Source organism: Arachis hypogaea, chromosome 15, assembly GCF_003086295.3.
Source record: "Arachis hypogaea cultivar Tifrunner chromosome 15, arahy.Tifrunner.gnm2.J5K5, whole genome shotgun sequence".
NCBI lineage: Eukaryota > Viridiplantae > Streptophyta > Magnoliopsida > Fabales > Fabaceae > Arachis > Arachis hypogaea.
The window spans coordinates 42408219-42425175 of NC_092050.1; the positions used below are offsets into that span (position 1 = coordinate 42408219).

Genomic DNA, 16957 nt, shown 5'->3' on the forward strand with positions numbered 1-16957 from the left:
CCAAAATATCAATGAAACATAGCTCCAATCAGATGAGCGGGACTTGTAGCTTTTTGCTTCTTGAATAGTTTTGGCATCTCACTTTATCCATTGAAGTTCAGAATGATTGGCATCTATAGGAACTCAGAGTTCAGATAGTGTTATTGATTCTCCTAGTTTAGTATGTTGATTCTTGAACACAGCTACTTTATGAGTCTTGGCCGTGGCCCTAAGCACTTTGTTTTCTAGTATTACCACCAGATACATAAATGCCACAGACACATAACTGGGTGAACTTTTTCAGATTGTGACTCAGCTTTGCTAAAGTCCCCAATTAGAGGTGTCCAGGGTTCTTAAGCACACTCTTCTTTTTGTTTTGGACCTTGACTTTAACCGCTCAGTCTCAAGTTTTCACTTGACACCTTCACGCTACAAGCACATGGTTAGGGACAGCTTGGTTTAGCCGCTTAGGCCAGGATTTTATTCCTTTAGGCCCTCCTATCCACTGATGCTCAAAGCCTTGGATCCTTTTTATTACCCTTGCCTTTTGGTTTTAAGGGCTATTGGCTTTTTGCTCTTGCCTTTTGGTTTTAAGAGCTTTTGGCTTTTTCTGCTTGCTTTTTCTTTTCTTTCTCTTTTTTTTCCGCCATTTTTTCACATTTTTTTTTTGCAAGCTTTTGTATTCACTGCTTTTTCTTGCTTCAAGAATCATTTTTATGATTTTTCAAATTATCAAATAACATGTCTCCTTTTTCCTTATTCTTCAAGGGCCAACATATTTAACATTCATAAACAACAACTTCAAAAGACATATGCACTGTTCAAGCATTCATTCAGAAAACAAAAAGTATTGTCACCACATCAAAATAATTAAACTAGTTTCAAGGATGAATTCAAAACCATGTACTTCTTGTTCTTTTGTAATTAAAACATTTTTCATTTAAGAAAGGTGATGGATTCATATTCACTACTTTAAGGCATAGACACTTAGATACTAATGATGATGTAATAAGACACAAACATAAAGAAACATTTAACATAAAAAAATGAAAAATAGAAAATTTAAGAACAAGGAATGAGTCCACCTTAGTGATAGTGGCGTTTTCTCCTTGAGGAACCAATGATGTCCTTGAGCTCTTCTATGTCTCTTCCTTGTCTTTGTTGCTCCTCCTTCATTGCTCTTTGATCCTCTCTAATTTCATGGAGGATGATGGAGTGCTCTTGATGTTCCACCCTTAGTTGTCCCATGTTGGAACTTAGTTCTCCTAAGGAGGTGTTGATTTGCTCCCAAAAATTCTGTGGAGGAAAGTACATCCCTTGAGGCATTAGTGGTTATGCAAAAAAAAAAAAGCAATACTTTTTCCACACCAAACTTAAAGTGTTTGCTCGTCCTCGAGAAAAAGAAGAAGGAAAGGATGAGAAGAAGGAGAGATGGAGGTGTGTTGATGGTTTGAATTTGAGTGGGTGGGTGTAGGTGGGTTGTATGATGGTTTTAGGGGAGTAATGGATGTGAGTGGTGAAGAGGTAATAGGGAAGAGAGATTGAGGTGAAGGGTTTTGGGGAAGGGTGTTTATTGGGAATGGTGAGTGTTGAGAAGAGGGAAGAATATGAGTGGAGGTAGGTGGGGATCCTGTGGGGTCCATAGATCCTAAGGTGTCAAGGATTTGCATCCCTGCACCAATTAGGCATGTAAAATGCCTTTGCATGCAATTCTGGCGTTTAAACGTTGAATTGATGCTTGTTCTGGGCGTTCAATGCCCAGATGCAGCATGTTTCTGGCGTTGAACGCCAGCCAGATGCTCCTTACTGGCGTTTAAACGCCAGTAAGTCCTTCCTCCAGGGTGTGATTTTTCTTCTGCTGTTTTTTATTCTATTTTTAATTTTTGTATTTATTTTATGACTCCACATGATCATGAACCTAATAAAACATGAAAGAACAATAAAAATAAAAATAAAATTAGATAAATAAAAATTGGGTTGCCTCCCAACAAGCGCTTCTTTAATGTCAATAGCTTGACAGTGGGCTCTCATGGAGCCACACAGGTGATCAGGTCAATTTTATAGACTCCCAACACCAAACTTAGAGTTTGACTGTGGGGGCTTTAGTTGACTCTGTACTGAGATAAGCTTTTCATGCTTCCTTTCCATGGTTACAGAAGGAGATTCTTGAGTTTTAAACACAAGGTTGTCCTCATTCAGTTGAAGGATCAATTCTCCTCTGTCTACATCAATCACAGCTCTTGCTGTGGCTAGGAAGGATCTTCCAAGGATGATGGATTCATCCTTATCCTTCCCAGTGTCTAGGATTATGAAATCAGCAGGGATGTAAAGGCCTTTAACCTTTACTAACACATCCTCTACTAGTCCATAAGCCATTTTCATAGATTTGTCTGCTATCTCTAATAAGAAATTGGCAGCCTGTACCTCAAGGATTCCTAGTTTCTCCATTACAGAGAGTGGCATGAGATTTATCCCTGACCCAAGGTCACATAGAGCCTTCTCAAAGGTCATGGTGCCTATGGTACAAGGTATTAAGAACTTTCTAGGATCTTGTTTCTTCTGAGGTAATGTCAGTTGATCTAAATCACTCAGTTCATTGATGAGCAAGAGAGGTTCATCTTCCCAAGTCTCATTACCAAATAATTTGGAATTTAGCTTCATGATTGCACCAAGGTACTTGGCAACTTGTTCTTCAGTAACATCCTCATTCTCTTCAGAAGAAGAATACTCATCAGAGCTCATGAATGGCACAAGGAGGTTCAATGGAATCTCCATGGTCTCCAGATGAGCCTCAGATTCCTTTGGTTCCTCAAAGGGAAACTCCTTGTTGATCACTGGACGTCCCAGGAGGTCTTCCTCACTGGGATTCACGTCCTCTTCCTCCCCTGTAGGTTCGGCCATGATTGTTATATCAATGGCCTTGCACTCTCTCTTTGGATTCTCTTTTGTATTGCTTGGGAGAGTACTAGGAGGGGTTTCAGTGATTCCTTTACTCAGCTGGCCCACTTGTGCTTCCAAATTTCTAATGGAAGACCTTATTTCATTCATGAAACTCACAGTGGCTTTAGATAGATCAGAGACTAAATTTGCTAAGCTAGATGGATTCTGCTCAGAACTCTCTGTCTTTTGCTGAGTGGGTGATGGAAAAGGCTTGCTATTGCTAAACCTGTTTCTTCCACCATTATTAAAGCCTTGTTGAGGCTTTTGTTGATCCTTCCATGAGAGATTTGGATGATTTCTCCATGAGGGATTATAGGTGTTTCCATAGGGTTCACCCATGTAATTCACCTCTGCTATTGCAGGGTTCTCAGGATCATAAGCTTCTTCTTTAGAAGATGCCTTTTGAGTACTGTTGGATGCAGCTTGCATTCCATTCAGAATCTGAGAAATCATATTGACTTGCTGAGTTAATATTTTATTCTGAGCCAGTATGGCATTCAGAGTATCAATTTCAAGAACTCCCTTCTTCTGAGGCGTTCTATTACTCACAGGATTCCTCTCAGAAGTGTACATGAACTGGTTATTAGCAACCATGTCAATGAGTTTTTGAGCTTCTGCAAGCGTTTTCTTTAGGTGAATAGATCCACCTACAGAAGTATCCAACGACATCTTAGCTAATTCAGACAGACCATCATAGAATATATCCAGGATGGTGCATTCTGAAAGCATGTCAGAAGGACACTTTTTGGTCAATTGCTTGTATCTCTCCCAAGCTTCATAGAGGGATTCACCTTCTTTCTGTCTGAAGGTTTGAACATCCACTCTAAGTTTGCTAAGCTTTTGAGGAGGAAAGAACTTGGCTAAGAAAGTCGTGACCAGCTTATCCCAAGAGTTCAGACTATCTTTAGGTTGAGAGTCCAACCATACTCTAGCTTTGTCTCTTACAGCAAACGGGAAAAGCATAAGCCTGTAGACCTCGGGGTCAACCCCATTGGTCTTAACAATATCACAGATCTGCAAGAACTCAGTTAAGAACTGAAAAGGATCTTCAGATGGAAGTCTATGAAACTTGCAGTTCTGTTGCATCAGAGAAACTAATTGAGGTTTAAGCTCAAAATTGTTTGCTCCAATGGCAGGGATTGAGATGCTTCTTCCATGTAAATTGGAATTAGGTGCAGTGAAGTCACCAAGCATCCTCCTTGCATTATTGTTGTTAGGTTCGGCTGCCATCTCCTTTTCTTGTTCGAAAATTTCAGTAAGGTTGTCTCTGGATTGTTGTAATTTAGCTTCTCTTAGTTTCCTCTTCAGAGTCCTTTCAGGTTCTGGATCAGCTTCAACAAGAATGCCCTTTTTCTTGTTCCTGCTCATATGAAAGAGAAGAGAACAAGAAAAGAAGAGGAATCCTCTATGTTACAGTAAAGAGGTTCCTTATTGTTAGTAGAAGAAAAGGAATAAGAGTGAAGAAGAATGGATAATCCAAACACAAGGGTGAGGATAGGAGCAGAGATATGAGATGAAGAGAAGTATTAGTAAGTAATTAAATAAATAGAAGAAGATGAGAGAGAGAAGTTTTCGAAAATAATTTTTGAAAAGGAGTTGCTGATTTTCGAAAATTAAAGGGGAAATAAAATTAAAATTAAAATTTAAAACAATTAATTAATTAAAAAGAATTTTTGAAAAAGAGGGAGGTATTTTCGAAAATTAGAGAGGGAAGAGTAGTTAGGTGGTTTTGAAAAAGATAAGAAACAAACAAAAAGTCAATTAGTTAGTTGAAAAAGATTTGAAAATCAATTTTGAAAAGATAAGAAGATAAGAAGTTAGAAAAGATATTTTAAAATCAAATTTTTGAAAAAGACAAGATTTAAAAAGATATGATAGAAAGATATGATTAAAATTAGTTTTGAAAAAGATTTGAATTTTAAAATCAAAATTAATGACTCGACTCACAAGTAATCATAAGATATGATTCTAGAACTTAAAGTTTGAATCTTTCTTAACAAGAAAGTAACAAACTTGAAATTTTTGAATCAAAACATTAATTGTTGATAATATTTTCGAAAATTATGAGATAAAATTAAGAAAAATATTTTTGAAAAATATTTTTAAACTTTTCAAAAATAAATAAAAAAAATGAAAAGATTTGATTTTTGAAAAAGATTTTGAAAAGATAAGATTTTTAAATTGAAAATTTGATTTGACTCATAAGAAACAACTAAATTTTAAAAAATTTTAAAAAAGTCAACTCAAATTTTCAAAAATTTATGAGTGAAAAAGGGAAAAATATTTTTTATTTTTGAATTTTAATAAAGAAAGAGAAAAACATCAAAAAAACTCAATGCATCAAAATTTTGGATCAAAACATGTGATGCATGCAAGAACACTATGAATGTCCAAGAACACTTTGAATATCAATATGAACACCAAGAACTTATTTTTGAAAAATTTTCAAGACAAGAAAACATGCCAGACACCAAACTTAAAAAATTTTTAATTTTTAGACACTAAGAATTCAAAAATGCATATGAAAAACAAGAAAAGACACAAAACAAGAAAATATGAAGATCAAACAAGAAGACTGGCCAAGAACAACTTGAAGATCATGAAGAATGCAATGCATGAAATTTTCGAAAATAATTTTTTAGAAAATTAAAAAGATGCAATTGACACCAAACTTAAAACTTGACTCAAGACTCAAACAAGAAACACAAAAAATATTTTTGATTTTATGATTTTGTAAATTTTTTTTGTATATTTCAAGAATTAATAGGGAAAAACGAAAAAGAAGAAAATATTTTTTTGATTTTTTTCGAAAATAAGAATAATAAAATCAAAAAGGTTAAAATTAAAATAAAGTTACCTAATCTGAGCAACAAGATGAACCGTCAGTTGTCCAAACTCGAACAATCCCCGGCAACGGCGCCAAAAACTTGGTGTGCGAAATCGTGATCTTTACTTCCTTGGTAATGGCGCTAAAAACTTCATACGCACGTTCATATTCTTAATTTTGTTTCACAACTTTGTAGAACTAACCAGCAAGTGCACTGGGTCGTCCAAGTAATAAACCTTACGTGAGTAAGGGTCGATCCCACAGAGATTGTCGGTATGAAGCAAGCTATGGTCACCTTGTAAATATCAGTAAGGCGGATTCAACTGATTTTATGAATTGATAAGTAAAAGATAAATAAAATATAAAATAGGATAGTGGTACTTATGTAATTTATTGGTGAGAATTTCAGATAAGCGTATAGAGATGCTTTCGTTCCTCTGAACCTCTGCTTTCCTGCTGTCTTCATCCAATCAATCCTACTCCTTTCCATGGCAAGCTGTATATTGGGCATCACCGTTGTCAGTGGCTACATCCCGTCCTCTCTGTGAAAATGGTCCGATGCGCTGTCACTGCATGGCTAATCATCTGGAGGTTCTCGATCATACTGGAATAGGATTCACCATCCTTTTGCGTCTGTCACTACGCCCAGTACTCGCGAGTTTGAAGCTCGTCACAGCCATCCCTTCCCGGATCCTACTCGGAATACCACAGACAAGGTTTAGACTTTCCAGATCTCAAGAATGGCCATCCATGGGTTCTAACTTATACCACGAAGATTCTGATTAAGAAATCCAAGAGATACTCATTCAATCGAAGGTAGAACGAAAGTGGTTGTCAGGCACACGTTCATAGGGAATGATGATGAGTGTCACGATCATCACATTCATGTTGAAGTGCGAATGAATATCTTAGAAGTGGAATAAGTTGAATTGAATAGAAAAACAGTAGTACTTTGTATTAATTCGTGAGGAACAGCAGAGCTCCACACCTTAATCTATGGTGTGTAGAAACTCTACCGTTGAAAATACATAAGTGATGAGGTTCAAGCATGGCCGAATGGCCAGGCCCCAAACGTTATCTAAAGATGAAACTAAAGATGTAAATACAATAATAAAATGTCTTATTTATACTAAACTATTTACTAGAGTTTACAGAAATGAGTAAATGATGCGCAGAAATCCACTTCCGGGGCCCACTTGGTGTGTGCTTGGGCTGAGTTTGAAGTTTACACGTGGAGAGGTCATTCTTGGAGTTGAACGCCAGTTTGTGACGTGTTTCTGGCGTTGAACTCCACTTTGCAACTTGTTTCTGGCGCTGAACGCCAGACTACAACATGGAACTGGCATTCAATGCAAGTTTGCATTGTCTAAACTCGGGCAAAGTATAGACTATTATATATTGCTGGAAAGCCATAGATGTCTACTTTCCAACGCAATTAAAAGCGCGCCATTTGGAGTTCTGTAGCTCCAAAAAATCCACTTTGAGTGCAGGGAGGTCAGAATCCAACAGTATCTGCAGTCCTTCTTCAACCTCTGAATCTGATTTTTGCTCAGGTCCCTCAATTTCAGTCAAAAAATACCTGAAATCACAGAGAAACACACAAACTCATAGTAAAGTCCAGAAATGTGAATTTTAATTAAAAACTAATAAAATATACTAAATACTAACTAAATCATACTGAAAACTATGTAAAAATAATGCCAAAAAGCGTATAAATTATCCGCTCATCACATATTCAGGCCCATAATTTTTCCAAAGAGTGGGGCCAATCTCGCGCAATAGCTGGGCCAATTGCACAACTGCGTGTACGCGTGCGCGCACTGCGCGCTTACGCGTCGATATCCTTATTTTGCATATATGCGCGCCCGCGCACTTGCCGCGTGCGCGCCGATTCACTAAAGTGGTTCCCAAGCCAATGACCCGAGAGTTGTGCCAGCTCTGGGCCAGCATTAAGCGTTTGGCCCAACCTCACCCACGCATGCACGCACCTGGCGCGTAAGCGTGCATGACGCGTCCACGCTGGTAAAAAAAAAAAGAAGAGTTTTTTTTCTCCATTTCCATTTTCTTTTGTTCATCGCATTCGTATACTTTTATTCTTTACATTTCAATTTTGTTTCTATAGCCTGTTTTCAATTTTTTTTTTCTAATTCTCTTCTTTCAATAATGGTGTTGCATTTTCTTACTCAATTTTTGAGAATTTCTTGGTTAATTTTGGTGCCTCTAGACTTGTTTGATATTGATGGGTAATGAAATTTCTAATTCAATGCTTAACCTTTGATGATCCTTGTATCCTTTGTGGATTGATGTGAGCTTACATGTCTTTCATAACCCACTTTTTCTTATTTGAACTTGATGCTCATTATGCTCTTCATGCTTTAACATTACTCTTGCATTAAGTATTAGTTGATATGCCATTTGCTTACAATGTTTTCTAACTCACATGTTGTAGCTACCATGTAGTGAGAACCTTACCCTTATTTGGCATTAGCCCCCGCCTATGTTCTCTTTGCTTTGATATCTTTGTTGTAGGCTTAATTTTCTTTCTTTTTCTCTCCCTTTAGGTTGGCCACCAAGAAAGGAGGAAAAGGAAAAGCTTCGAGATGGAGAAACAAACAAGTCATCCGCACAACTCTTTGAAGAAGCTCATCAGTTGTAGCAACCCGTCCACATTGCTCTCCTTTGCATGCACCGAGGACGGTACAATCTTCAAGTGTGGGGAGGTCGTCCGACTGATCTCCATGAGTAACAATTTTCTTTTTCAACACCAATGTTAGCTAGTTGTTGCATTGCATGATAGGTTGCATGTTACTTAGAATTTGTACATATTTTTACCCCTTCTTTCCTATTAGGACTACTTAGTTAGGGTGATGATTTCTTTTCCAAGAAATTGTTTTTAGGGCAACCTACCAATTTAAAAACTTTTTGTTGAACTTGCTTGAAAGAATTTATTTTGGAACATTGTTTTTGAGCTAAGAACACAAGCTTGTGAGATTTGAGCCTAATGGTGTGGTTACATCTTATAACCACTTATTTTCCCTTCTTGTGTGTATTATTCTCTTTCTATGATTGTGATCTTTGATTTGTTTGATTCTTTATGTCCATTATTTTGTGTATTCATGCATTTATATGATTGAGGCCATTATTTCATTTAGCTCACTTACCCAAATAGCCTTACCTTTTATCTTCCATTGTTAGCCAAATTTGAGCCTACGATTAACCCACTTTGTTCTTAATTTAGCACATTACAAGCCTTAAAGCGGAAAACAATAAATGTCCTCTATTTGGATCTTTAATTAGCTTAGGCTAGTGAGTGTGAGTATCATTCAAGTGTGGAAAAACTTGGGACATTGGTTGGGATAAAAGGGTGTTTTTGTTTTGTATTTCTATATTTGGGAATTGGGTGCATACTCATGTATTAATCAAAAGTTGGACCTTATGCATTGATGATCTTGTATATAAAAAAATGAGAAAAAGGAAAAGAAAAAAAATAATATGGAAAAGAAAAGAAAAAAATAGAAAAAAGAAAGAAACAAAGAAAAAGAAAGAAATAAAAGGGGACAAAATGCCCCAAAGCAAAGCTCAATAAGGGTCAATGCATAAGTGTTGTGAAATGAAAAGGAATACATGAGTATGTGAAAAAGTGAGAAAAATGGGTAGTTAGGTTAGCTTTGAAATTGTATAGGGTGTTATAGGTTAGGTGGAAAGTTTAAGCTTATCAAAGATTCAAACCTCAAGCTCACTTAACCATATATGCATCCTACCTTGACCCTAGCCCCATTACAACCTAAAGAAAAGACCTCATGATACTTGTATGCATGCATGAAATATATGTTGATTGTTAGAAGAAAAACAAATCTTAGAAAGCATGATTAGGGGAGAATTGAGAGAATCGACCCTACACACTTGAGCGACTAGAGTGCAAACACTTCCGGTGAGGGTTCGATGCTCAATTCCTTGATTCCCGGCTTTCATGAGCATTCTTCTTGCAAGTCTACTTGAACTTCATTTTGATAATTAAATTGGCAGGATTCATGAGTCGTCATGGGACCTTAGCCCTACTTGTGTATGTATGTCTTGGAGATTGATTTATTTTTAACCAAGTAGGTAGAATCATTTTGCATTTAGTTGCATTCATATAGATAGATGCATATAGTTTAGGTTACATTTAGTTAGATCACATTGAATAAATGTTGATATCATTTGCTTTCTCTTGGTTTAAGCATGAGGACATGCTTGGTTTAAGTGTGGAGAGGTTGATAAACCCCATTTGTAAGGTTTATCTTATGCCTCATTTAAGGGATTTTATCACCTTTTATCCACATTTATTCAATGAAATAGCATGGTTTTATAACCTCTCCTTTAATTGTGCTTAAGAGTGAAAACATGCTTTTTAGGACTTAGAATAGCTAAATTTAATTCATATTGATTCCATTAGATGCCTTGATATATTTGTTAAGTGATTTCAGATTTAGGAGGCAAAGATTGGATCAAGGGAATGAAGGAAAAGCATGTAAAAATGGAGAACTCATGAAGAAATGAAGGAATTGCAAAAGCTGTCAAGCCGACCACTTCGCACTTAAACAACCATAACTTGAGCTACAGAGGTCCAAATGATACGGTTCTAGTTGCGTTGGAAAGCTAACATCCGGGGCTTCGAAACAATATAAGATTTGCCATAGTTGCTACACATATGGTGACGCGTACGCGCACTGTACGCGCACGCGTCGTTGCTGCCATATGATCCACTTAAAGCAATACGTGGCGAGCGAATTCTAAAGCCTTGTGGACCCAATCCAACTCATTTATGATGCTATTTAAGCCAGGGATTGAAGAGGAATCAACATATTTTACATACTTTCACACATTAGTTTAGTTTAGGTTAGTTTTAGAGAGAGACGCTCTCACTTCTCTCTAGGATTAGAATTAGGTTAGATCTAGATTAGGAATTCTTAGATCTAGATTAATTTCATGCTTTGATTTATTTTTTCTATTGCAATTCTTCTTCTTCTACCTTTCCTCTCTCTAGTTTAGTATTTAATTCTTGTAATTCTCTACTTTTATGTTGATGCACTTTTGTTCTTCCATTTTTCTTTCAATGCAATTTATGATTCATGTTCCTTTATTGTTGATTTGATTTGTTGTTGTTTAATTCCTTGCAATTGAGTAGTGTAGATTTACTTTCCTTGCACTTTTTACTATGCTTTCCTTTTATTCCTTCCAAGTGTTTGATAAAATGCTTGGTTGGATTTTAGAGTAGATTTTAGTGCTCTTGGCTTGGGAAGGTAACTTAGGAACTCTTGAGTTACTAATGTCCAAGTGATTGACGATTGAAAGCCATTAACTCTAGACCTCACTAATTGATTTGGTGGAGAACTAGGACTTATGGTCTTGGATTGACATAGCTCACTTGACTTTCCTTTATTAGTTAGAGGATGACTTAGTGGGGTTGATCCTTGCCAATTCTCATGTTGTGGTTAGTGATTAGGATAGAGATCCTTGACCACCAATCCTTGCCAAGGCCTTTTTGTTATTTTGAATTTCATTGTCATTTACCTTTCATGTCTAATACCTCAAAAACCCCAAACATAGCTCCATAACCAATAACAAGGCACTTTATTGCAATTCCTAGAGAGAATGACCCGAGGTTCAATACTTCGGTTTATAAATTTAGGGGTTTGTACTAGTGACAAACACAATTTTGGTATGAAAGGACTATTGCTTGGTTTAGGAACTATATTACAACGAGCTTTCAATTGTGAATACTAAACCACACAAAAGTTCTCTCATCAGTCCGCGTCACATGCGACGCACAGTTTTACTATGTCAGCGCCATATATCTTATCTTTTCTTCCCCAATCCTAATTTTTTTTCTTCTCTCCTTTATACTTCTTTCTTCATCCTTTCTTACTTTCTTCTTCTTCATCTTTTTAACCTCTCATCCCTCTTCACTTCCATTCTATTTCATTTAATTTATTTGCATACTTTCATTCATTACATTTTAATTTTGTACATATTTTTATTGTTATTTTCTTTTCTAAATTTATTATTTTCCATTGGTGTTAAATTTTCTTTTTCAACTGTTGTATCTTTTCTGGTATTATTTTGGTGCTTAGTGACTTGTTTCACACTGTTGGATGATATTAATTATCTGTCAATGCCAATCTTTTATGATACCTGTATTCCTTTTGCATTGACATGAATTTATATTGTCTTTCATTATCTACTGTCTCTTCCCCTTTGTTGCAATTTTTGCACTCTTGATTTGTCATGTGCTTCTATTGTTTTCTCACTTGCATGTTGTAGCTACCATGTAATTGAGACCCTTATTATTTGGCATTAAACACCCATATTTTATTTGTTTCCATCTTTGTTTCTGGGTTATTTTTCTTCTTTTTTCCTTCTTTCAGGATGGCCACCAGAAAAGAAAAGGAAAAGAACTTCTATATGGGGAAACAAACAAGTCCACCAGCACAATCTTTAGAGAAAAGCATTAGTTGAAGCAACCCTTCCACTTGCACATCTTAGCATGCATTGAGGACGGTGCAATCTTTAAGTGTGGGGAGGTCGATACCGATCTCCATGGGTTAGTTATTTTCTTCTTAACACCAATGTCTTATTTTCTTTATTAGTTCATTGTTGCATCTGCATATTTGATTACATGTTTTCTTGATTTTACGCATTTAGTTACTACTTGGTTGAAGTAATATTTTATTTTTCAAGAAATTTTTATAGTATTTCAATAATTTAAATTGAAAAATTTTTTCTGTTAAAACTTGTTTGAAGTTGTATTTGGAACATAGTTTAAAAAGTTAAGAACACACAACCTGTGAGATTTTGAGTTTATTTATATGGTTACATTATTTAACCATAAATTTTTATTCTTGTGTGTTTTCTTCCCTATGATTGCAATCTCTGCTTTACTCTATATGTCCACTATTTAGTGTATTTACATGCTTGCATATGATTGAGGCTATTATTTGTTATTAGCTCACTTATCCCAAATAAGCCTACCTTCTACATCACCTTTGTTAGCCACCTTGAGCCTTTTTATCCCCATCTATTTTGTTCTATAACCACATCACTAGCCTTAAGCAGAAAAATAATTAAATATCCCAATTAAATCTTTGGTTAGCTTAAGATAGAAATTCTGTGTTAATTAAGTATGGGAGAATTGTGGAACAAGGGTTAATAAGGGAATGTGTCATGATAAAATAATGAAAATTTGGGTACCTACTCATGTGAGACTAGAAAAATTAAAAATTCATGTGCATTGATAAGTTATGTTTATTTTTCTATTTAAAAAATCCAAAAAAAAATATTCAATAAATAAGTAATTAAATAAAGGGACAAAATTACCCCAATGTTAAGTTAATGAAAAATCAATGCATATGTGATAAAATTAAAGAAAGGTTGATACATGAGTATGTGAAATATGCAAAAGTGGGAAAATTATGGGTAGCTAGGCGTGATTCTAGAGTTATATAGGGTGTATGTATGTTAGGTGAAAGCTTAGGTTAATTAAAGATTCAATTTATAGCTCACTTGGCCATACATATATCCTCACCCTTACCTTAGCCCCATTACAACCTTGAAAAGACCTCATGATGTTTGCATTGGTACACTAAATTTTTGTTGGTTGGTTAGATGAAGAACAAAGTTTAGAAAGCATGATTAGAGAAGAGTAGAGTGATTAACCCTAGACACTTGAGAGATTAGAGTGATATACACTACCAGTGAGGGTTCAATGTTTAATTCTATGTTCCATGCTTTCATGAGCTATCTTCTTACAAGTTTACTTGTCTTTTATTGTATAATTTGAATTAGTGAAATCTGATTTATGTTTGTCTTGAAGAGCTTATTTACTTTTAACCAAGTAGGTAGAAATATTTTTGCATATAGTTACATTCATATAGATAGGTTGCATTTCATACATTCTACCATTCCCCTTCACTCTTTTATAGCTTCTCTTGAGCTTAGCATGAGGACATGCTAATGTTTAAGTGTGGGGAGGTTGATAAACTACTATTTTATGGTTTATCTTGTGCTCAATTGAGTGGTTTTTATCAACTCTTTACCCACTTATTCATACTATTTGCATGGTTTTACATTTTTCTTCCTGATTTTGTGCTATGATTGAAAACATGTTTCCTGGACCTTTAAATTGCTAATTTTAATCCTCTCTTATTACCATTCGATGCCGTGATATGTGTGTTAAGTAATTTCAGAGATTACAGGGCAGGAATGGCTCAGAGGATGGAAAGGAAGCATGCAAAAATGGAAGGAATACAAGAAGTTGAAGAAATTACTAAGTTGTCCAGCCTGACCTCTTTGCACTCAAACGGTCATAACTTGAGCTACAGAGGTCCAACTGATGCGGTTCTAGTTGCGTTAGAAAGCTAACGTCCAGGGCTTCGAAATGATATATAATATGCCATAGTTGCCCTGAAGATAAGTGACGCGAACGCGTGCATCACGCGGACACGTCGCATCTGCGAAAATCAGCGTGTTTGAATTCACAACCAGCGAATTCTGGGCTGTTTCTGGCCCAGTTTTTGGCCCAGAAAACACAGATTAGAGGTTATAAAGTGGGAGAATCCATTCATTCATGAAATATACTTTAAAATACATAATTTTAGGGTTTAGATGTAGTTTTTAGAGAGGGAGGTTCTCTCCTCTCTCTTAGGTTTTAGGATTAGGATTCCTTTTATTTTATGATCATTACTTCTCTCAATTTCCAGGTTCGATGTTCTTTTAAATTACTTTCTAGTTTTATTTATTCTATTACTTTAATTGTTATTTATCTTTTCAATCTGGCTTATGAACATTTCCATCTTAGGACTTGAATTTATGTTTAAATGCAATTTGAGGTATTTCATATTTAAGATTTCTTTCTTTTATTTATGTTACTACTGCTTCTCATCTGAAGGCATTTTTATTCGAGTAGATTTATTTTCTCCTTTTGGCCTTGGTTAAGTAATTCGTAACACTTGAGTTATCAAACTCCTTGTTGGTTAAAAATTGGAATTCTTTGCTGATTGATTTGAATTCCAATAACTCTAGTCTTTTCTTAGGAATTGACTAGGACCTGAGGAATCAAATTGATTCATCCACTTAACTTACCTTCATAGTTAAAGGTTAACAAGTGGGAGCAAAATCCAATTCTCATCAAAATTGATAAGGATAACTAGGATAGAACATCCAGTTCTCATACCTTGCCAAGAGTTTTATTATTTATTTAAATTAATTCCTACAGTTTACTTTCTTGCCATTTACTATTCTTACTTTTTATCTTATACATTAAAAAATCCAAAAACATATCTTTTTACATAACCAATAATAAATCATACCTCCCTGCAATTCCTTGAGAAGACGACCCGAGGTTTAAATACTTCGGTTATAAATTTATTGGGTTTTGTTACTTGTGACAACCAAACTTTTGTACGAAAGGAATTCTTGTCGATCTAGAAGCTATACTTACAACGCAATTATATTTTTGTAAAAGTTCTAGATTGTGCGAGAAATTCGTTCTTCAAAGACCACAACAACTCGGTCTCAAAAGGGGTGAAAGGAATGGTAATATTCAACTGACTAAAGAAATATTCATAAGCATAGAAGAAGGGATGTTCCCCTTGAACCAAAGAGGGAAAACTGACTCTCTCTTCAGGATTAGGCGACACTAGCTCATAATTCTTCTCCTGATCCCTATCACTACAAATCCTATGATGCCTCCTAAGTCGCATACAATACTCAGAATCAGCAACTGTGACACACATCAATACAATAGAGTCCAGCTAGTCGGAAATGCCTTTCGGGACCTTAGTAGACATTTCAACAATGTTCTTGCGAAGAGACATGGGTCAACTATTCCTGCAGAAAGAAAAAAGAAAAATGGGGTTACTACCAAACATTCCGGGAAGATAAGGAAACAACTCAGATGATAATATATGATCACCAAGAATCAGAAGCAGCAGTAAAAGGGAAACCCCAGGATTCACACTAGAAGTCCAGGGGCACCCTTTGGAGGCAATAACAAGGCAAGAACCAGGAAAAAGAAAATCGACAACCTACGTCCTAAACATTTCACAAAAATCGTCATCACCAACAAAAAGCATCAAAAGTCACAACTTCTCCTACTGACAGTTCACCATCAAAAGATTGTTAAGCTAGAAACGAAAACCCTAAACAAGATCACCAAAAGGCGCATATTCTTCGCAAAAAAGCAAGCAACATGGAAAAATCAAAAACCATGGATCAAGACACAAAAAGAGACAATCTTTTCACAGAAGAAACAATGTTTTTCAAAAAATCAAAAGCAAGATACGAAGTCAAAGCCTTACATCAAGAGCATGCACAGTTGTCGAAAGCGAAAAGAGAAAAGAAAACACTAACCTGCAGGGAAGAAAGTAACGGTGCAAAGCACACACCAAACAGTCACGTCAAGGCAGACGAAAGGCTTGAAAATGTGAAAATACAAAGCACAACAACAGGCAAAGAGTTAAGGGCAAGTCAAGGAAAGCACAGCACTAATTAAAAAATGCAACCTTTAGCAAAAAGGATCCAACCTTTCAAAATGGATTCTCTGCGGACGTGAAAAACCGAGACAAGTCATCAAAATGAAGAAGTGAAGAAAGAAAAAACCAACCTGAGAAAGAAGAAGAAAGCAACAGCCGTTTCAAGGATTATCGAGAAGGTCAGGAAGAGACGACAACAGACCCACGCCAAACAAATTTCTTCGAAAAGAGATGTGAAAATAGAAGGGTGCAAAGGAGTGAAACGTTGTAAGCAAGAGCGAAAAGAAAGGGGAAGAGAAACTGAAAAAAGGGCTTAAAGATTCAAAATGAAACAAAAAGAGGGAAACGGAAAAAGGAGTTAATGAGCATTTAATCCTCGCACGTTTCCAAAAAAAGTGCAACGCGCGCTACAAAAGAGGAAAACGCTTCGCATTCAAAGAAGCCCAGCAGGAGTTGTATAAAAAGCAAAATGCTCGAGCTCGACTTCTCCAAAAGAGTTAAAATCTGAAGACACGACCCTGAAAAAGTAAGAGATCGAGCTCAAGCAGGGGCACTGTTCATACCCTGGGTCGAGCTATCCGACGTAGGGAGATCGAACACAAAGTAACCGACTTCTTCAGGTCAGGACCCCTAACTTCTTCTCTAAAAGAGTTCGGCCAAATCGACATGAGGGGGCCCAAACAGGCCCAAATGAAGGGAC

The 16957-nt window shown here is 36.1% G+C and overlaps 1 non-coding gene across 1 annotated transcript; it reads left to right on the forward strand.

Annotated features, from left to right (window-relative positions):
• The first annotated feature begins 3642 nt into the window (after positions 1-3642).
• LOC112753916 (small nucleolar RNA R71) lies at positions 3643-3750 on the forward strand. The gene has a single exon (XR_003178277.1). It is a non-coding gene; the product is annotated as a small nucleolar RNA R71 (small nucleolar RNA).
• Positions 3751-16957: the final 13207 nt, after the last annotated feature.